Consider the following 22,070-nt stretch of genomic DNA (forward strand, 5'->3'; position numbering starts at 1 on the left):
CAATACTGTCACTTGATACCTTTTTCCCCATACTCTTAGGGCTTTGAGTTCTTTTTTCAGTCACTTAAGTCATGATTTCTTGTCTCCAAGGCCTAAAACAGCAAAGATAAAGCTTTACAAGCCTCAGCCTACAGGTTTTGCATTTCAAAGAATCATAATGCTGGAAGAGACCTCAGAGTTCATGAACTTCAATCCCTTGCCAAAAGCAGGACCATTCTCCAATCAAGCATCCCTGCCAGGACTTAAAAACATCTAGGGATGAAGATTCTACTACCTCTCTAGGTAACCCCTTTCCAGAGCTTCACCACCCTCCTAGTGACATAGTTTTCCTTCAACTTCTCTTACTCATGTCTAATTCTTGGTTCCCCTGAATACTGATCAATCTTCCACTGTCATAATTTTACAATTAACTCTAACATTCAATGAGTATGTATGATATAGCATATTAATTAATCAATCATAATATCATGCAATAAATTAATAATAACTAAAATCATAGGTTGCAGATATATAGATAGATGCCAATTTGTTGGTCTGGAGGTGCTGATTATACCTTAGACAGTAGCTCAGAAACAGTTATCTAGGGCTTTGAACAATGTTAGTGAGAGACATCCCACTGTCTAAACATTTGTTCAAGTAATGTCGTCAGTTTAAGGCTTTTCTATGGGACAGATGCTGTGGTGGTACAGAAAGCATGCTGCAGTTCCATTGCTGTAGCACCATCATATAGATACATCCTACAAAAACTGAAGGGATTTTTTTTCCATGGTTATAGCTAATCTGCACCAAGATGTGGTAGCTATGACAACAGAGGACTTCTTTCTCAACTAAATGGGGGTCCAGTGCTTAAGTCAGCTATATTAGAGCTCTCAGGATGTGATTTTTTTCATATCCCTGAGCAATGAATTTAGGCTGACTCAAGTGTTGGTTACAGACCAGGCCTTAGTGAATGGAATTAAAGGTGAATATATTATGCTGGCCATTTACTCTAGCAGTGAGAGAGGGAAGTAATCTGATACACAATTCCAGATGGTGGGGAGAATAGCATAATGGCTGCCTGGCCACACTTGTGAGTCATGCATTTGGTATCTGGCTTGTTCCTAACCCTTGCGCAGCCCCCAAATGACAAGGTGACAAGTGTGCTGAAAATATTTTTAGTAAGCAATGACCCAGCAGATTTCATTTGGTGAGCTGCAAACTGCTGTATTTGGGTCCTTTCTTGTTCCTTTATCTCTCTTCTTCCCCACACCAGCTCCACTAGAAATTATTTCCCTTCTGTTGATGTTTCTTTGGAGGACTTAGTGATATTAGTGCAGAAAATCTAAGCTGCTGTTCTTCCAGCTCCTAAGGTAAGTTGAGATGGGAGGGTTTAGTGCTTCCCAGCCAAAGGTTCATCCTGGGATCTTCCACTCCATGTCTTCCACAGGACATGCCAAAGTCCTAGAATTTAAAAAATGCTTCTTTGATGCTGAGATGATATCCCAGGGGCTGCTATACGAGACAGAGCAATTAGCTGTATTTTTTTCAGCAGTCTGTACTTGATTCCTATGGGCTTCTCTTTAATATGGCATGTATCTACTTTCTGTTCTTGCTCATTAAAGTGGCAAACTGCATGGCTGAAGATGCCAGGTAAGGCTTTGATCTAATTGGAGTAAATTCTGTCTTTGATCCTTCTTTGCTGAGGATGTTTTCTCTTGGACACAGAGCTGGGCTGGGAGCAAGTATCTGGCATTGGGGAAAAGAAAGCTCTCTTCCACTCTTTCACGAGAAGCCGTGGAGTGAAAGCTTCTGCAGGTAGAATTATATCCCGCAGAGATGGGACGACATCCGCCACTTACAATACATCAGATGCTACCACAATAATGAGCTTGGAATCTTACACCTTTGTAAATCTCCCTAAGGGTCTGTGTGGGGATTGTTAAAGTGAGACATGCCGCATGTTACAATAGGTCAAAATTGTTCTCTTGGGCTGTGTCTATACTAGACCGATATCTTCCGACAAAACTTCTGTCAACAGATTGCAGCCAGACTTAAAAGTGGATTGAAAAATTGATCCACTCTGTTCACAGAGAGTGGCTGGACTGCCCAGCCACTCTCTTGACAAAACAACCAATCGGAAGCACAGCAGCCCAGGCTGCCCGGTGTCCTGGAAGTTCTGTCTGTTGACATAAGGCCCCTGGAACATCCAGACTGACTTTCTGTTGACATATCTCTGTCTAGAGAGATATTTTGCCTCATGGGGGAATGACAGAATGCTGTCGATAGAAGTGCCACGTTCTGTCGATTTATTGTTGACAGAACACCTTGGAAATGTGGGTGTTCTGCAGGTTTTATTGACAAAACCCTGCAGTGTAGACATAGCCTTGATGCGCAATGCCATTATCTTCACTGAAGTTATACCTGCTTGCAGTAGGGCTGGATTTGGCCTAGAGTGACATGAAACCTAAATCTTTGCACTAAAATTTCCATGTTTGAAGGAGTCCAAATAATACAGCCTTTCTCCAGAGAGCAAAAGTGGGAGAGCCATTTCTGATAGAGGATTTCCTTCTGGTGTTGGGATGTCTTTGTGTACCACTGGGTTAGCGATGAACATGCTTTAATATCTCCATTACTAATCAGTGAAGGGAGCTCCCAGTGAGCCAGGGGTGAGCAGCGAACAGGGGGCAGCAGCCAACAGGGAAGGGAGTTTGCCTCTGGGAGTTCGCCGAGGGAGGAGCCCCGGGTTTGTCCTTTCCAGGTATGGTGTTCCACCTGTGCCCTGCAAGGCAGCACTACCAGGAAAAGAGAGAAGAAGAAGAAGGAAGAAGAGAGAGGGGGAACAGAGGGAAAAAGAAGGAAAAGAGAGAGAGGAGAAGAAGAAGAAAAAAAATTCTCTGAAGAGCGATAAGGGAAGTTGGACCTGGGGGGAGAGGGGCCAGTGCAGTGAGGAGGTGGACATGGGAGCAGATGGGGGTAGTGGGTTGGGGAGGGTCCTATGGTGATGGTATCTGGGAGGAGGGGCAAAAGGTAGGGAGAAGGGTCACGGCTCCACAGGGAGCTATGGAGACTCATGCTGACAGGGAGGTATGAAGTAGTATGATCCTTAACCACATTCTCCACAACTCCACGCCCACTGCCTTGTGGGTTATCCTGGGAAGGAGGAAGGCTAAGGGAGTAAACCCTGACAGAAAACCCGGAGTGGAGTCCAAAGGCGGTTCAGTGTCAACTTCTGGCACTGTCCCGGCAACTCCTGCAGCTGAGCTGGTACCAGACATGGAGGTTATCCTCTCCTTTGGACTATATCAGTAAAGCCGAGAGGGGGACACTGGTGTCTGGGCAGCCCAGAGTCTCCATAACAAATGCCAGGCTCACGACCGGAGAGGTACTCCGGCATCACTGAACAGCATTGCATCAACACGGGAGGCAACAGTTACCGGTTATAAGCTCTTGCTCGATTGGCGTAGAGAACGAGCGCCAGGGGTTGCCTTCGACGGTGGGAGGGATCCTCGCATCTCACTGGACAGTCACCGCCCGCCTCAAGCTGGGCAGCCCCCAGCCAATAGGGTACTGTCCCGCCACAGTTCACCTGCCTTGCTGGGTGCGTGAGGCTTAAGGTTCCTGAACAGGACAAGTGACTGAAATTTGGGCACCAGGCAAACCAATAAGAAAATCAACAAGAAATGAGAAACATCAACAATTCAAGCTTGCTTGCTGGAATGTGTGGACCATGCTGACCGGCTTGACTGAAGATCTTCAGGCCATCAGTGACACCCGCAAGACCGCTGTCATCAATGAGGAACTAAAGAGGCTCCAAGTTGATATCGCTGCACTGCAAGAGACGCGACTTGCAGATTCGGGATCTCTAAAGGAAAAGGACTACACCTTTTTCTGGCAGGGTAAAGCCCAAGAAGAACCCAAAGAGCATGGTGTTGGCTTCGCTGTCAGAAACACCCTTCTACAAATGGTTGATTTAGTCATGGGTGGATCAGAAAGACTTCTTCAGATCACGCTTCAAACGTGCACTGGTCCTGTCCACCTGATCAGCGCTTATGCCCCAACCCTGTACGCCACACCAGAAGTAAAAGACAAGTTCTATGACGTGCTTAGTGCTGCTGTAGTGCAAATACCTGCTCGTGAACAACTGTACATCTTGGGTGACTTCAATGCAAGAGTTGGAGCTGATTGGGCCTCATGGCCTTCCTGCTTAGGACACTTCGGTGTGGGAAAAATGAATGAAAATGGACAGTGTCTCCTTGAACTGTGCACGTACCACAATCTGTGCATCACAAACACATTCTTCCGAACGAAGCCACAGCACAGAGTGTCGTGGAGACACCCACGCTCGAAGCATTGGCATCAACTAGATGTGGTCATCACTAGGCGTAACAACCTCAAAAATGTCCTTCTGACATGCAGCTATCATAGTGCTGACTGCGATACAGATCACTCGCTAGTTTGCTCCAAGCTCAAGCTGAGACCCAAGAAGCTGTACCGCTGTAAACCTGCTGGAAGGCCCCGCATTGATGCCAGAAAGATGGCAAACTCGGAGAAAGCTGAAAAGTTCAGAGAGACCCTCCAGGAAAATCTGCGCAGCGGCCATGGGGGCGTCGATGCGACATCCAAATGGCAACATCTGAGGGATACAGTTTACAACACGGCCTTGTCGGTGTTTGGAAGAAGAGCTAGAAACACGAACGACTGGTTCGAAGCTAACTCTGATGAGATGATTCCAGTCATTGAAAAGAAGCGTGCTGCACTCCTGGAGTACAAACGCTCACCGAGCCAGAGTACCCAGCAAGCACTTAGAGAGGCCAGAAGAACAGTACAGCAGACAGCCAGGCGCTGTGCTAATAACCACTGGCTCCAGTTATGCAACAGCATCCAGACCTGTGCCGACTTTGGTAATCTCAGAGGAATGTACGAGGGTATGAAGAAGGCATTAGGACCCACCCAGAACAAGATGGCACCTCTGAAATCCAAATCTGGTGAAGTCATCGCTGACAAAGCCAAACAGATGGAGCGCTGGGTTGAGCACTACTCCGAGCTGTACTCACGCGAGAATGTTGTTGTTGACGCAGCCCTCGATGCCATCGAGCTCCTACAAGTAATGGATGAACTGGATCAAGAACCGACTGTGGATGAACTGAAGGCAGCCATCTACAGCATTGCAGCAGGAAAGGCTCCTGGTCAGGATGGTATACCACCAGAGGTAATCAAATGTGCTGTGGACACACTCCTGGAACCCCTGCATGAGCTGCTGTGCCTGTGCTGGAAAGAGGGTGAGGTTCCACAGGATATACGTGACGCTAACATTGTAACTTTGTATAAGAACAAAGGAGACAGAAGCGACTGGAACAACTACCGTGGAAACTCTCTCCTAAGCCTCACTGGTAAACTGTTCACTCGCGTCATCCTTGGCAGACTCCAGAAGATTGCTGAGAGGGTGTACGCCGAATCGCAGTGCGGATTCCGTGCAGAGAGGTCTACCGTTGACATGGTCTTCTCTCTAAGGCAGCTGCAGGAGAAGTGCAGGGAACAGAGAAAGCCACTCTACATAGCCTTCATCGACTTGACCAAGGCTTTTGACTTGGTCAGAAGGGATGGTCTGTTCAAACTGCTCCACAAGATAGGCTGTCCTCCACGGTTACTCAAGATGATCCAGTCGTTCCATGAAAACGTGAGAGGAACCATCCAATATGACGGCGCATTATCGGATGTTTCAGAATCAGGAGCGGTGTCAAACAAGGATGCGTGCTTGCTCCGACATTGTTCGGGATCTTCTTCGCACTCCTCCTGAAGCATGCCTTTGGATCTTCAACAGAGGGCATCTTGCTGCACACAAGATCTGATGGGAAACTGTTTAACCTTGCAAGGCTGAGAGCTAAGACTAAGGTGCGAGAAGTCCTCATCAGAGACATGCTGTTTGCAGACGATGCTGCTGTAGTGTCTCACACAGAAGACCAGCTTCAAAAACTGCTGGATCGGTTCTCCAAAGCGTGCAAGGACTTTGGGCTTACCATCAGCCTAAAGAAGACAAATGTACTTGGTCAAGATGTTGCTGAATCCCCATCAATCAGCACTGACAACTATACGTTAGAAGTTGTCCACAAGTTCGTTTACCTCGTGTCCACCATCACTGACACCCTGTCGTTGGACACTGAGCTAAATAGGAGGATCGGAAAAGCGGCCACAACTCTGTCCAGACTCAGCAAGAGAGTGTGGAATAACAACAAGCTGTACACTCACACCAAAATTCAAGTCTACAGAGCCTGCATCCTCAGCACCCTCCTTTATGGCAGCGAGACTTGGACCCTGTATGCCCGCCAGGAAAAGAGGATGAATGTCTTCCACTTGCGCTGCCTCAGGCACATCCTTGGAATATCATGGAAGGACAGAGTTACCAACACCGCCGTCCTCAAGCAAGCTGGAATCCCAACCATGCACACCCTCCTCAGGCAGCGTCGGCTCCGCTGGTTTGGCCACGTCCACAGGATGAATGATGGAAGGATTCCAAAAGACATCCTGTATGGTGAGCTAGCCTCTGGCAAAAGACCTCCCGGACACCCCCAGTTGCGTTACAAAGATGTCTGCAAGAGAGACCTCAGAGAGGTAGACATCGAGCTGGACAACTGGGAAGATCTAGCAGACGACCGCGGCAGATGGAGGCAGGGGTTACACAAGGGCCTTCAGAAGGGCAAGTTGAAGATCAGACAGTTAGCAGAGGAGAAGTGAGCGCACAGAAAGCACAATAAGGACTTGTCAGACACCCACTACATCTGCAAGAGATGCAGCAAGGACTGTCACTCTCATGTGGGTCTTTATATTCACAATAGACGCTGTAAATGAAGTCCTCAATTGAAACTTTAAAGGGCGCGATCCATAGTCTATGCAGACTGAAGGATTCCTACTACTACTACGATATGTTTGTACCTCCTAAATGTAGTTTAGTCTTCTCCTATCTGCATTCCTTGTAGGCTATCTGGGTGACTGGCCCATAATCTCCCCTAACACACCAAGGGGAGCGACTCCCATGATGCACTGCTTCCTCTCAGAGGAGATCATGGGAAATATAGTCCTGTTAGTGTTTCCGGCGTAAGGGAGTATGGAGGTAAGAGGCACCCAGACTCCAACTCCCATGAGAAGTATCAGAGGGGTAGCTGTGTTAGTCTGTATTCACAAATACAAAGAGAACTCCTGTTGCAACTTATAGACTAACAGCTATTTTGAAGCCTAAGCTTTTGTGAGTAAAGTAATGACGTTGCATCTGATGAAGCAGGTCTTTGCCTACAAAAGTTTATGCTCCAAAATACCTGCTAGTTTATCAACTCCCATGAGACACTGCTGGAGCACTTCTGAATCAAAATGGCCATGTCTACACTTACAAAAAACTTCAAAATGGCCATGCTAATGGCCATATCGAAGAATACTAATGAGGCACTGAAATGAATATTCAGCACCTCATTAGCATGCTGCCTGCCACAGCACTTCAAAAGTGTCACGTTTCACTCGCCCACAGCTTGTCTACATGAGGGTCCTTTTGCAAAGGACTCTGCAAACATCAAAATATTAGCTGATAAGAATAAGGGGATTTCAATGTTCTTCTTCCACCTGCCGTGCTTACAAGATTAAATGCTCTCTTCTGTCAAGGAAATCTTCATCCTCCCTGACTAAGCGTAGGGTCGACACTTGAGCCTCCAGTTCTCTAATTTTGTCTTCTAAAATGGAGACCAGCTTGCACTTAGTGCAGACAAAATCCCTTCTTTCCTCAGGGAGGAAGACAAACATGGCGCATCCCAAGCAGATAACAACAGCAGACCTGTCACTATCTATGCCTGCCATCCTAGAACAGGGATTTACAAGAAAGGCAAGGGTCCCTGGCCCCTTCCAGACTCCCTCTCTAAATTCCCTGTTTGCAGTCCCCTGTTCACAAGCTCACCTGTTCACTTGAACACTGCTTTATAGAACCCTGACCTGCCTCAAAGTCCCTCCCCTGCCAGTCAGCAGAGGTTTCTATATATCAGCTTATTTAGAAGCCAACAGTTTCCAGCTGCAAGTCCCAGTCCCCCATTTAATCTTGTAAGCATGGCAGGAGGAAGAACTGGGGAGGGCAGTAAGGGATGAAGCAGAGAACTGGCAGCATGTAACTTCTAGAAGAAAAAGAAGGCCAGTACACAAGCCTCCCATTGATATAGAGATAAGTAATCGCATTCAGGCTCTCTCCACCGGTTCTGCAGTGGTGAATGCTTTGGAAGGAGCCTCACAGGAAAAAATTTGGAAGGGAACTGCTTCTACTGCAGGACATGGGATGTGTAGTTCTAGGGGTGGGGGTTCAATGACCACCATCCCCATAAGAAAAAGACAGGTGGTGGTGGTTGGGGTTAGGGGGACTGAACCATCCATCTGCCAACTGGACATGGAATCTCATGAGGTGTGCTGTTTACCAGGAGCTCAAATTCAGGATGTGACTGAGAGCCTTACAAAACTGCTCAAGCCTTCAGAATACTACCCTTCCAACTTCTGCATGTGGGAACTAACGATACGGCCAAGAATGACCTTGAGCGGGTTACTGCAGATTATGTGGTGCTGGGAAGAAGGGTCAAAGAATTTGCAGCACAAGCGGTGTTCTCGTCCATCCTTCCTGTCGAAGGGAAAGGGCTAGGTAGGGACCATCGAATTGAGGAAGTAAATGCATGGTTATGCAGGTGGTGTCAGAGACAGGGCTTTGGATTCTTCAATCATGGTATGCTGTTCCAGGCACAAGGTTTATTGGGAAGAGATGGGGTCCACCTAACCAAGAGAGGAAGGAGCATTTTCGCAAGTAGGCTTGCAAACTGAGTGAGGAGAGCTTTAAACTAGGTTCACTGGAGGATGGTGACCAAAACCCTGAGGCGAGAAAGGAACTTGGAGCCTGGGAAGAAATGCAAAGAGGAATGTACAACAAAAGTGGACCCCTGGTTCAAGTAGAGAGGACAGGGAGATTGACTGGTTATGTAAGGTGTTTGTACACCAATGTCAGAAGCCTGGGTAACAAGTAGGAGGAATTAGAAGCCCTGGCCCAGTCCAAGAACTATGACTTGATTGGGATAACAGAGACTTGGTGGGATGACTCGCATGACTGGGGCGCTGTCATGAAAGGGTATAAACTGTTCAGGAAGAACAGGCAAGGAAGAAAAGGAGGAGGAGTTGCACTGTATGTAAGAGAGCACTATGATTGCTTGGAACTCCAGTACATAGAGGGAGAAAAGCCTGTTGAGAATCTATGTGTCAAGCTTAATGGTGTAGGCAGCACTGGAGATGTGGTGGTTGGTGTCTGCTACAGGCGGCCAAATCAGGATGATGAGGTAGATGAGGCTTTTTTTGGACAACTGAGAGAAGTTCCTGGATTGCAGGCTCTCATTTTCATGGGGGACTTTAATTACCCTGACATCTGTTGGGAGACCAGTACGGCAGTACACAAGCAGTCCAGGAAGTTTTTGGAGAATGTTGGGGATCACTTCCTGGTACAAGTGCTGAAGGACCCAACCAGAGGCCATGTGCAGCTGGACCTGCTGCTTACAAACAGGGAGGAACTAATAAGGAAGGTAGAGGTGGGTGACAACCTGGGAAGCAGTGATCATGAGGTGGTAGACTTCAGGATCCTGACCAAGGGAAAGAAAGAGAGCAGTAAATTACACACCTTGGACTTCAGAAAAGCAGACTTTGACTCCTTCAGGAACCTGATGGGCAGAATCCCCTGGGATGCTACCATGAAGGGAAAAGGAGTCCAAGAAAACTGGCAGTATTTTAAGGAAGCCCTATTGAGGGCACAGAAAGAAACCATCCCGATGTACAACAAGAGAAGCAAATATGGTAGGAGACCAGACTGGCTTACTGGGGAAATTCTTGGAAAAGATAGGCAAAAAAAGGGAGCTTACAAAAAGTGGAAACTCGGACAGATGTCTAGGGAGGGATATAAATGTATAGCTCAAGAATGTAGGGCAGTTATCAGGAAGGCAAAAGCACAACTGGAATTGCGACTCATGAGGAATGTGAAGGATAACAAGAAAAGTTTTTACAGGCATGTTAGCAAGAAGAAGGTGATCAGAGAGGGAGTGGTGCCCCTACTGTATGAGGGAGGTAACCCAGTGACAGATGATGTAGGGAAAGCTGAAGTACGTAATGCTTTCTTTGCCTCTGTCTTCACAGACAAGGACAGCTCCCGGACTAATGCAATAAGTGATGCACTGTGGGATGAAGGTGGACAACCTTTGGTGGGGAAAGAACATGTTAGGAGCTATCCAAAAAAGCTAAACATACATAAATCCCTGGGCCTAGACCTAATTCATCCAAGGGTTCTGAGGGAGTTGGTGTATGTCGTTGACGAGTCCTAAGCCGTTATCTTTGAAAAGTCATGGAGATTAGGAGAGATCCCAGATGACTGGAAAAAGGTAAATGTAAAGCCCATCTTTAAAAAAGGGAAGAAAGATGATCCAGGGAACTATAGACCGGTCAGTCTTACATCAGTCCCTGGAAAAATTATGGAGGAGCTCCTCAAGGAAGTCATTTTGAGGCACTTGGAGGAGGGAAAAGTGATCAGGAATAGTCAGTATGGATTCATGAAGGGCAAGTCATGCCTGACCAATTTGATTAGTTTCTATGATGAGATAACTGGCTCTGTAGATAGGGGAAAATCAATGGATGTGATTTATCTTGACTTTAGCAAAGCTTTTGATACGGTCTCCCACAATATTCTTGTCATTAAGTTAAAGGAATGTGGATTGGATAAATAGATGAGAAGACGGATATAAAGCTGGCTAGAAGGTTGGGCCCAGCGGGTAGTGATCAATGGCTCGATGTCGGGATGGTGGTCGGTTTCTAGTGGAGTGCCCCAAGGTTCGGTTCTGGGCCCTGTTCTGGTAAACATATTTATCAATGACCTGGATGAGGGGTTGGATTGCACCCTCAGCAAATTTGCAGATGACACTAAGCTAGGGAGAGAGATAGATAGGCTAGAGGGTAGGGGTGGGGTCCAGAGTGACTTAGACAAATTGGAAGACTGGGCTGCAAGAAATCCAAAGAGGTTCAATAAGGACAAGTACACAGTCCTGCACTAGGGCTGGAAGAATCCCAAGCATTGATACAGGCTGGGGTCCAACTGGCTCAGTAGTAGTTCTGCAGAAAAGGAACAGGGAGTTGTAGTGGACGAGAAGCTGGACATGAGTCAACAGTGTGCCATTGTAGCCAAGAAGGCTAATGGCATATTAGGTTTCATCAACAGCAGCGTTGCCAGTAGGTCCAGATAAGTGATTATTCCTCGTTATTTGGCTTTAGTGAGGCTGCTTCTGGAATAATGTGCCCAGTTCTGGGCCTCCAATTATGGGAAGGATGTGGATACACTGGGGAGGCTCCAGCAGAGGGTGACCAAAATAATTAGTGGGCTGGAGCATATGACCTATGAAGAAAGGTTGAGGGAATTGGGACTGTTTAGTCTGCAGAAGAGAAGACTGAGAGGGGACTTGATAACAGCCTTCAACTTACTGAAGGGAGGTTGCAAAGAGACTGGAGAGAGTCTGTTCACAGTGGTCATGGATGGCAAAACACGGAACAATAGTCTCAAGTTGTAGTTGGGAAGCTCCAGGCTGAACATTAGGGAAAACATTTTCACTAGGAGGGTGGTGAAGCATTGGAATGGTCTACCCAGGGAAGTGGTGGAATCTCTATTCCTGGAGGTGTTTAAGTCTTGCCTTGACAAAGCTCTGGTTGGGCTGTCCTGATGGGTTTGGTCCTGCCAAAGGCAGGGGGCTGGACTTGATGGCTTTTTTAGGTCCCCTCCAGCTCTATTGTTCTATGATTCTATGTTTACGGGGTCTTTTTGAAAAGGACTCCCATGTAGACAAGCCATGGGGGAACAAAACGCGTCACTTTTGAAGTGCCACCTCTGGCGGCATGCTAATGAGGTGCTGAATATTCATTTTAGTGCCTTATTAGTATTCTTTGATTTGGCCATTAGCATGGCCATTTTTAAGTTTTTGGTAAGTGTAGATGTAGCCAATGTGTTGATTATTGGATTAACTAATTTGTTGTTCAGATTTTCCCCCAAAACTGGAAAACGTAGATCAAAACTATATTTTAATTTTTATCAGTGTTTTCCCCGGAACACAGTTCAGATTCCGTATTCTTATTCTTGCAACCACACTAGATCCTTGGCTCAGCTCTGTCCTCCTGGGCCGTGTCTACATGTGCCCCAAACTTCGAAATGGCCACGCAAATGGCCATTTTGAAGTTTACTAATGAAGCACTGAAATGCATATTCAGCGCTTCATTAGCATGCGGGCGGCAGCGGCGCTTCGAAATTGATGCGGCTTGCCGCCGCACGTCTCATCCAGACGGGGCTCCTTTTCGAAAGGACCCCGCCTACTTCGAAGTCATGGGAATAAGGGGACTTCGAAGTAGGCAGGGTCCTTTCAAAAAGGAGCCCCATCTGGACGAGACGCGTGGCGGCAAGCCGCATCAATTTCGAAGCGCCGCTGCCACCCGCATGCTAATGAAGCGCTGAATATGCATTTCAGCGCTTCATTAGTAAACTTTGAAATGGCCATTTGCGTGGCCATTTTGAAGTTTTGGGAACGTGTAGACGTAGCCCTGGAGAGCACAAACATAGAAAGTTGAGTTAAGACACCTGAGGACTTCTCTGGAAAAGGGGAATCCCTAGATACTTTCAAGCTAGTGTATCTAGCTTTCTTCTGCCCGCTCCTGGCAATTACAATTCCTGGTAGAAGAAGCAGTGCAGGCATGTGCCCAGAATGCTTTGTTGTGTGATAACTCTGGGCCAGCAGAATGACCAGTCAGGGGCTGTTACCACCTGTTTCACCCTAGTGTAGCCAGGGACTTGCCCATTGCTTTTTGCAAGGTTTGTGGTTTTTTTTCTTAATGTATTTTCAAATGGCAGAGGGAGGGGTGTAATTGTGAATGTAGGGATGGAGAATTGTATTGGATTTCCATATACTCCAGAAATGAAAACGCATCTTTAACTTCTGTTCCGGGCACAGAGTATATCATGGATTGGTGCCTTCCTTAGCACTTCTGTAAATCAAACTAAATATGTAAATCACAGAGCTGACATGAAAAAAGGCATTAAAGGCTAAAAAGTATTTTACTCAAAAGTGAGGAAATGCTAGTATTAAATCTGCACATGGACTCTTATTTTCACCCATTGATGAATATACATTATGATACAATCTTTAATTACGGGATCATATGCCATTTCCTCCATATGACCCAATCATGCATGGCAGCTGTCAGGGAATGGAACTGGCTCAGTACAATTAAACTGGTCAGAGATTTTTGGCTAAGGTTGAAAAAGTCTCTACTGAGCATGTGTAAACTGGTTGGTTGGTTGGTTGGTTGGTTGTTTTTGTTTTTGTTTTTGCCAAAAGCTTACAGGGCCATGATCCAAATCATAGGGATGCTAGAGATGCCGAAAAAAGAAAACACACAAATACAATGGAGCAGAAACCAAAATTTCCATTCCATAAGAAATGCTTGTATTTAAAAAAAAAAAAACCTTATCAGAATCAGCTGAAATGTTGCAATTTCTCACAATGAAAATTCTGAAAAAATTGCTACAGAATAATTGATTTGTGATTTTGTAATAATAGTTTTGTTTCTAAACAGAAAAAATGTTTCATTATTGTCAAAACAAAATGTTAAATGCTTAAAATATTAAAATTAATGTTGTGAGAGCTTACATTACTTTGAAGAAAGTCAAAATGAAAGAAAGAAAAGATGCTGACATTGCTCAAATGAACTGTGTTCACACCACCAAAACACAATGAGACATTCAAAATAATTCCTTTTGACTTTCCTACTAAAGTCAGTACAATCATCATTACCATGATATGTTTCAATTTCAGCTAAATTGCATTTTCTGACAGGAAAAAGCAGCTTGAAGCACTTATTAGTATGAACTTTTAAGTTCGGTCAAGTTCTATACAAGTGGAAACTGGGTCTTATAATGGGAAGTGTCAAGCAAACTTTATGGGCATCATCTAGACACACGATTGGGCAACAACAGTGAACTGTGAAAGCTGGAAGTGGTGGAAGGTCTCTCACCCTTACAGGATGCTAAGCAGCGGAAACAAGACACTCGGGGGGCCACATGGGGTGGCTGGGCTATGTCTGTGCTCGTCGGGGGGGACATGCATGTTAGGGAATTGGTTGCTGTCTGGTAATGGGGTCATGACAACTCTCCACGAGGACTGAGGTAGACCCAGCAATCTAAGCTGCACATTACTAGCATTTTGAAACAGATAGCAGTGAATATCTGAAGCATAATATGGGAGTCATTTGGATGAAGGGAAATTGCATTATGCTGATCCAGAGCAGAATTTATTTCCTCTCTTTCTTATTAAGAAACTCATTTTGGAAATCCCAGCCTCCGCTCAGGGTTATAGTTAGTGAGCTGATATAGTATCTGATAGCCCCCAATTCCCAATTCTGAGAAAATTCTCCACTCTGGTCAATCACCAGCATGAGCTTCCTCTTTCACACAGAGACTTTCCTATTTTTCTTTTAATTAAAATGGCTTGAGGGCAAGGAAGGCTGACATTGCTTGCATAGAAAAAATACTTCTCGAAGAAACCTATTAGGCGATATGGCTGGAGAGCACCTGCAGCCCTGCAGAATAAAAACATTGTTTAATTTTGAGGTAGCCAGGGAAGAAAACTGGGATGGGCTTATTCATCTCACTGGGCTGTACACATCCCCTCTTTTAGCTCTTCTAGAGTATTACCCCACTCCTAGTTAATCCCACTAGAAAACCATGAGGTGGCTTTGGGGAGAAGGTGCAATTCACTTAATGGTGCTAAGATCAAACCATTGTATTATTTCCTGCTAATGTGTTTCCAGTATTAAATCATAAACCTTGCAACTCACTCATTGACCTGAGCTCATTACAGAAAATATGACCATCATGCACTGCCTTTCAGGCCTTACCAGACAAATTCATGTCATGTAGCTTGCCAGTTGGCCTACAAGGCATTATGCCATTTACATGGCTTTGATGAAAGCATGACCCTTACCACATCCATTTCGCTCTAATGCAGCACTGGTGGAAATTTCTCTGCATGCACATGCTGCTCTAATGTAATGTGCCAACCATCTGCCTGGAGCACTGCTCTGGACTCCTGGGCCCCTGAAGGGAGTGGGGAAGGCCCAGAAGAAGCTAAAGGAAAGTCTGGAAACACAAGGGAACGAACACTCAGAATTGTAACAGTCACATGAGTGAAAAGTCAGCCACAGGCAGAGGCTGTGTTTTGTGTCATAGGAGCCAAGAGCACTAGGACCAGAGCCGAGATTGCTAATGACATTACAGTCCATAGAACAAGAAATGGTGACCAGCCTCCCCCTCTCCTTCACTCTGACACACACACGTCTCTGCAGGCTGGATTTGGAACACATATTCTCTCTTCCCTCTCTCCCCACCCCCATTCAGAGGAGGAATATCCAATGGAGTGCACCAAACTCTGATCCCTGCCTCTCTTCTATTCTAATCCTGCACTCTCCATCTGCTCTTTGTAAAGATCTTGTTTTCCTTCCTCACTTGTATTATTCTCCTCCCTGAAATGTCATGGCCAGAGGAGAGCTGTATGCTCCATTTAAGATTAAAAGCAAAACCTGACATAAACATCACACCAAACCATTATAGTGACCCAACAGACATCTTAGGTGACGGGGGCATTTTTATGCAAAAACACTTATGAGCTCATTTAAATCCTAACAAGCTGTTATCTCAGCAGAGCTGCCAGAGCATGGCAAGACCAAGTGAGGGTTTTCTCAGCAGGCTTTGAAAGCCCAGCTGTTGCACTGGAAACATGAGTTGGAAATGGGAGTTCCAAGTGATAAATCTTCCTCTGAACATTTGGGAAGCAGGCCCAGGTGAAAGGAGGCTGATTGGAAAGGGACTTCCTCCCTTACCTCCAAAGCTTGCCCATTGCTCCATAGCAGCTTGAAGGCTCTTCCAGCCCTATGACTGGAGCATGGCCCATGGATCCTTTGCAGTTCTTCTGCACAGGATAGTCAGGGAGGATGTCCCTGGCCTCTGTTTGTCAAAAGGTGGGAATGGGCGACAGGGGGTGAGTCACCTGATGCTTCCCTGTTCTGTTCACTCCTTCTGGGGCATTGACATTGGCCACTGTCAGAAGACAGGACACTGGGCTGGAAGGACCTTTAATCTGACCTAGTATGGCCATTCTTATGGCTTTGCAGGGGCAGGGAGGTGAAGCAGTGTTGTGGCAACTGCCAGAGTTTGCAGCCAGCCTGAAGCCGTAGTTCTCAGAGGTCAGAACTTATCTTCTAGGGTGCTAACACCAGGACCTAATCACATCAAGGTGTAGTTTGTTGAGCACTGAAAACAGGGCCCACATGAAATAACATGTAATATCAATAAATAAGACAGGAGCCATTTATCTTAATTTTGTTGTAAATTTCCAGTTATAAATCAAGCAGAATGTTTTTTAAACTTTTTAAATCAATTCTGCCACAAATTTTCCACAGTGCTGCAGATCCCGGAGACCCATGTATAAAATTTCACACCTACCAAGTGCCTGGGGCCTTGAGGGTAGGCATATGCACAGTCAGCTAACCATCACTTCCGTTTTTGATCTTTTGTTCCTCTTTATTTTTCTCCTTAAAAATCCTGTTAGCTGGAAAACAGAGACTGTGAAGTTCTGAAAATGTACTTCCTCCATTGTGCCCGTGCTCATGCTGAAGCTGTGCTAGTAGCAACCAGTTTTGATGGTTTGGACTAATTGAGCACGACACTGAAATGCTCAGATAGAAGAGGAGGTAATGCACAGTCTTTGCCTAATTAGGAGATTGAGTTGAGGGCGGCTTTACTCCATATTCTTACTAGTTGAAGGGTGGATGGGGGAAAGTGAATTCAATGTGGAGTTTCACTAGAAGAGAGAAAAAGGGATAGACATAATAAATATAGCACCTTCTGCCAGCGTTGCTGGGATACATCATCCAGGGAAAATACTGAGTTAGTTTAATATGAATTTTTCCCAGTTCTCATTGCTATCTTTGTCACCAGAATGTAGTCATGTTGTGCCATTTTCAAACCTGCCATCTTTGTCACCAGAATGAGACAAGCAAGGGATCCTGGATGGCTGTAGCAGAGTGACTGAAACTTCCTTGATCTTTTCAATGTTCTGTAATTGATCGGTTTGCCATTCCAATTTGCCTTTGTTCACAGTCTCTGTAAGTCTAGGGGAAGCAGCTGAAATGTTCAGGCAATTGAAGAAGATAAGGACCATTGAAAAATGCTTTCATTACACCATGCAGCTTTGCCACAGAAATTGAAGATCAGGGATCAGATCCTCAGCTGTTGTAAATCAGTCTAGCTCCATGAAAGTCAATGGCTCCAGGCCAATTTACACCCATTAAGCACCTGGCCCTGGAATTTTCATGTTTGTGCTCTACAAAAAAAGACTTTAAACAGAATACAAAACAGGCTTCTTTCAATTTGTTCTGCTGTCAATTCTTGTAGAAAAGAAGTGAAGGAATGAAATCAGACTAACCTATTAACCCTTAAAGTTTGAGGTGTGAAACTCCTGGGGAGAAATATTTAAGTATCTGTTTAAGATCACAGATAAGTAATGCCATAACTGCGAGATGTTAAAGTATGTATTAAAAGAAATTTAAATAAATGTGGCCCTGACAGAAGGGGAAGATGGTCTTGTGGTAAAGACAGTGAATTTGAACTTCAGGAAATTTAAATTCAGGCCTTTGCTTAGTCAGAAATTGAGGTGTTGCATACATTGCTGAACGCTTGACCCAAAGTCCTTGGGCTTTGAAGTTTTCTGGGATCTGCTCTGGTACATAAGCATCTCTCTGAGTCTGCCCCTTATGTGCCTAATCAGGAGAGAGACTCTGAACCGCCATGACCACCATTTGGGGCACAACTGATGTCTTCAGAGCAGCAGGCGGCATTTGCGAAAGTAACATGAGGCCCAGAGCCAGAGCTCAAGCAGCCCCTCAAAGTCCTCTCAAGTGGAATGCTCAAACTAGGCAGGGGAACACCTCACCCACCATCCCTGCTTCTGGCCAGACACTGCTTCAGGACATGCAGGGACAGACTACTGCCAGGTGGGGACAACAGAGGGGAGGGGAGCTGCACCAAAGATCCAGAGTGCACTGGGAAACGTAGGGTATGACTAGCATCAAGCTGATGGCTTTTGGCTGCTAGGACTTGGGTTGCCCTTGCAGCCGATCTCATGTGTACGTCAAACTCTAAGGGAGCATCCAAGGCTGAGGATCCTAGTGGATGGTAGTGTCTCCCTCCTGGCCCCCGAGCTCAGTAGTTCCCAACCTTTTCAGTACCACGGCACGCTTCAATGAGAAAACAATTCCTCCATGGCACACCCACTTTTGTTAGCTGGATCCATAGCTCATAAATGTCACATTTACTTATATTTACTGTGGTTACAGGCTTACTGGAGAGCTTTGCAAGATGGTAGTGCACCCAACAAGCTAAACAAGCATCAAATGGTTTAATGTTTCCAATCCACCACAGAATACGCCCTCTTAGACAGCAAACACAAGCACGTTTTCAAAATCTGCTCTACACCGTGCTAGATATGTTGAGTAAATGAGTACCCACTAAAAGCAGGCTCCCCTCCCCGCCAGCCCACTGGAGCCAGGATGCGGCATTTAAACCACTTCCCAGCTGCTGTAGAGTCCTGCCCTCACTCCCTCCCTCCCTCCCCCTCACCACAGCAGGGATGGGGCCAGGCTTCCCGCCAACTTGCTCGAGCCAGGAAGCAGCATTTCAGCTGCCTTCCAGTGCGAACGGAGTCCTGCAGGTTCAGCATTCCTCCTCACAATGTCTCTGCAAAGAGCCACCGCCGGGAGGAAAGCGATGAACCACATGCCAGCTGGGATTCAAGCAGCCTTGTTGCTTGAGACCCAGTGGGCGTGGGGTCATCAATTTCCCCCTGCATCGGCTCAGCAAAGAACGGTGGGGAGGGGAAATTGTTAAAAATTCATGGCAAACTTGGATAATACTCACGGCACACTGATTGAAAACCACTGACCTAGACACCTCTGCCCTTCCATCCCTTCGTTCAGCACTTCATTCCTGTCTCAGATCCCCCCACCCACTTCCTGGCTTTTCAAGAACCCTTCCTGGGCAACCTCACTCTCCCAGTCCCAAGGCATTGTGCATGGAGCTTGGCGGCCTGTCTCAGGACTCAAAATACCACTGCGTGACAGGTGGTCAAGAGTGAAGTGCTGAGTGGGGTAACGCCTACGTGCTTTTAAGGATCTGGACCTTTTGTAACTTAATTCCCATTCTGCAAGGAAGCAATAAGAGTACTTCCATCCTCTCTCTCTGCTAGGTAGAATATGAGCTGTTTAGTGCAGAAGCTCCCTCTCCCTCTCTCTGCAGCCTCAAACACAACAGAGTTCAGATTTCATTTCTGCCCATCCTTCTGCCTCATTACCCCAATATCCCCCTGAGGTCACCTGCCATCTTCCTCTGTGCGGCAGCCTATGCCCCCAACTCTCGATGCAGCCCAGGAACAGCAGAGGCTGCTACGGTCAGCAACACATTGTATGAGAGGGCTTTCCCCTCTCCCCATCCCTGGTGTTTGTCACCCAGACAGAGAGCATAAGACGAAGGCCAAAGTGCAGGCAATGCTTACTAGCGTTAGTCTGCAAGCAAGTATGCTCTGAAGCCCTTCACACCAGTAGAGCTTATCTCTGTATATTTATAGAGCCTGTTCCCCTTCCCAGCTCTGACACCACAGAGCCTTGCTGCATCCCCATTCCCTCTTCTCCAGTCTCTCTTCCCAATCCTAGTTCCCCAACTTCTTCATAGAAGCCCATATATATCTGCAGTGCCTGTCCCTCATCACACTCCTTATAGCTTATGGGCATGTTCTATGCTGGGGCAGTTGTGGGTCTAAAGACTCTTCATCCTACTTCTTTTTTTAGCCCATGGGAGGGGTAAGGAGTGAGGTGGTGCTCTGGCCAAGGCCAGACTTTATTTTTGGCCTGTAGTGTTCCTTATGTGCTCACCTCCACCTCATTCCTCTTTGTCCCTCCTACTTGATTCCTTGACCTAAGCCAGACAGACTTCCAGTGTCTGCTCACATGTTACATGCCCACAGTGCCCTGTAGTGCTGCCACTCTTTTATCGATTCCCATTAAACTGGAAAACCCAACTGACCAGGCAACAGCAACACATAGTCTTTGTCCTTTGTTCACGCACATATTAGTATAAGCCCAAAACAAAAAAAGCAGTCATGTAGCACTTTAAATACTAACAAAATTATTTATTAGGTGATGAGCTTTTGTGGGACAGACCCACTTCTTCAGCTCAAAGAAGTGATCTGAAGCAATCTGAAGAAGCGGGTCTCTTCCACGAAAGCTCATCACCTAATCAATTATTTGTTAGTCTTTAAAGTGCTACATGACTGCTTTTTTGTTTTGGTAGAATACAGACTAACACGGCTCCCTCTCTGTCAATATTAGGATAAGATACAAGAGATTCAAAAAGCCAAACCCAAAACTACCTCAGGCTAACAACCAAATCTAACACATAGTGAAATCAGTGCACAGTCCAAATGGTTTTGTCCAGTTCATTTGCACAGTTGAGATGGTTTCAAGACACCATGCAAAAAAGAGACTTTTAGTGTTTCCCTCTTCTCTGTCTTGCCAGACAGCATGTCACTTCTGCAGTGTACCCAGCTCAGAGACCAGAGCTTTAAAAGCCAACTTTAAGCTGGTCTCTGCCAGTGTACAGTGGAATTACTAGGCAATTTACAAATATTTTACATAAGAATGGCCATACTTGGTCAGGCCAAAGGTCCGTCTAGCCTAGTCTCCTGTCTGCCAACCATGGCCATTTCCAGGTGCCCCAGAGAAAAGGCAATCACCAATGATCCATCTCTTGCTCTCCACAACCCATGTCCAGCAAACAGAGGCTAGGGACACTCAGAGTGTAATGTTGCATCTCTGCCCTGCCTGGCCAATATCTATTGATGGACCTGTCCTCCCTGAGCTTATCTACAGTTTGAACCTGTATTGTTCAGCACACTCAGGACCTGAATGGTGCCAGATGAGAGAATTTGCTGGAACAGAGGTCAATATTGTGTAGCACATTAGCAGCACTCCCACTGCTTACAGGGCTCTCAGAAGACATATAGGGTAAATTACAGCTAAATAACAGCACAGAACACTGCGAGTCAGGACTGGAAACAAACTTATGGGACCATGGGAAACTTGGTCACACCCAAGAAAAATGGTTGTTCGGCTAACTAAAATCATGTCAGGTTACGGATGCTGCTGGATGAGAGAGTTCTGCGTTAGAGAGGTTCAACCTGTAGTTCTCTTTCGAACCCTGTTATAGTTTTAGCTTTCACAAATTCCTCCGGCAAGGAGTTTCACAGTTTGACTGTGCATTGTGTAAAGAAATGCTTCCTTTTTGTTTTTCTTTCATAAACCTGCTGCCAATTAAAGTATTTCCTTTGGTTTGTTTTATGCAAATACATATGCAAATTTTACATAAATGTAAAACAAAACAAAAATCCCACTTGGGAGAACAAGATGCTTGTGCAAACAAGACACTAGTTGCATTGATTATACCGGTTCAGGAGCAGCTCAGCCAAGAACTGGAATAGATCATTCCTGAGAAGGTTGCTTTCTCTTCCATTCTGCACAGTGGTGTTTTACTGTTCATAGGCTGACAGTGATGTAGCCAAAGGACTGCACTGTGTGCACACCCCATGTGTTTTGTATCACCTGGGATGCAGAATAAATGCTCAGATAGATAATAATATCTTTAAACTGTCCCTATCGTTCTGATTGAGCTGTGCGCATCATTTGAAGTTTACAATACGCTTCTAGACATCAAAGGAGAAAAAGATGCCATGTATTTGTAAACTCTGCTGATTAGAAGTTTTGTGGTGATACCTCTTCTATGGAGTTTCAATAATTCTCTATTTTTTTTTCTTTTAAATTGCAGTATTTTTTATATTTTAATCTCTCATTTTGTCTGCCTTTGTATTTGTTTCTTGGGACCTCTTGCTTTAGACTCATGGCACTAAAAA

The sequence above is a fragment of the Carettochelys insculpta genome, chromosome 4 (genome assembly GCF_033958435.1).
Source record: "Carettochelys insculpta isolate YL-2023 chromosome 4, ASM3395843v1, whole genome shotgun sequence".
Taxonomy (NCBI): domain Eukaryota; kingdom Metazoa; phylum Chordata; order Testudines; family Carettochelyidae; genus Carettochelys; species Carettochelys insculpta.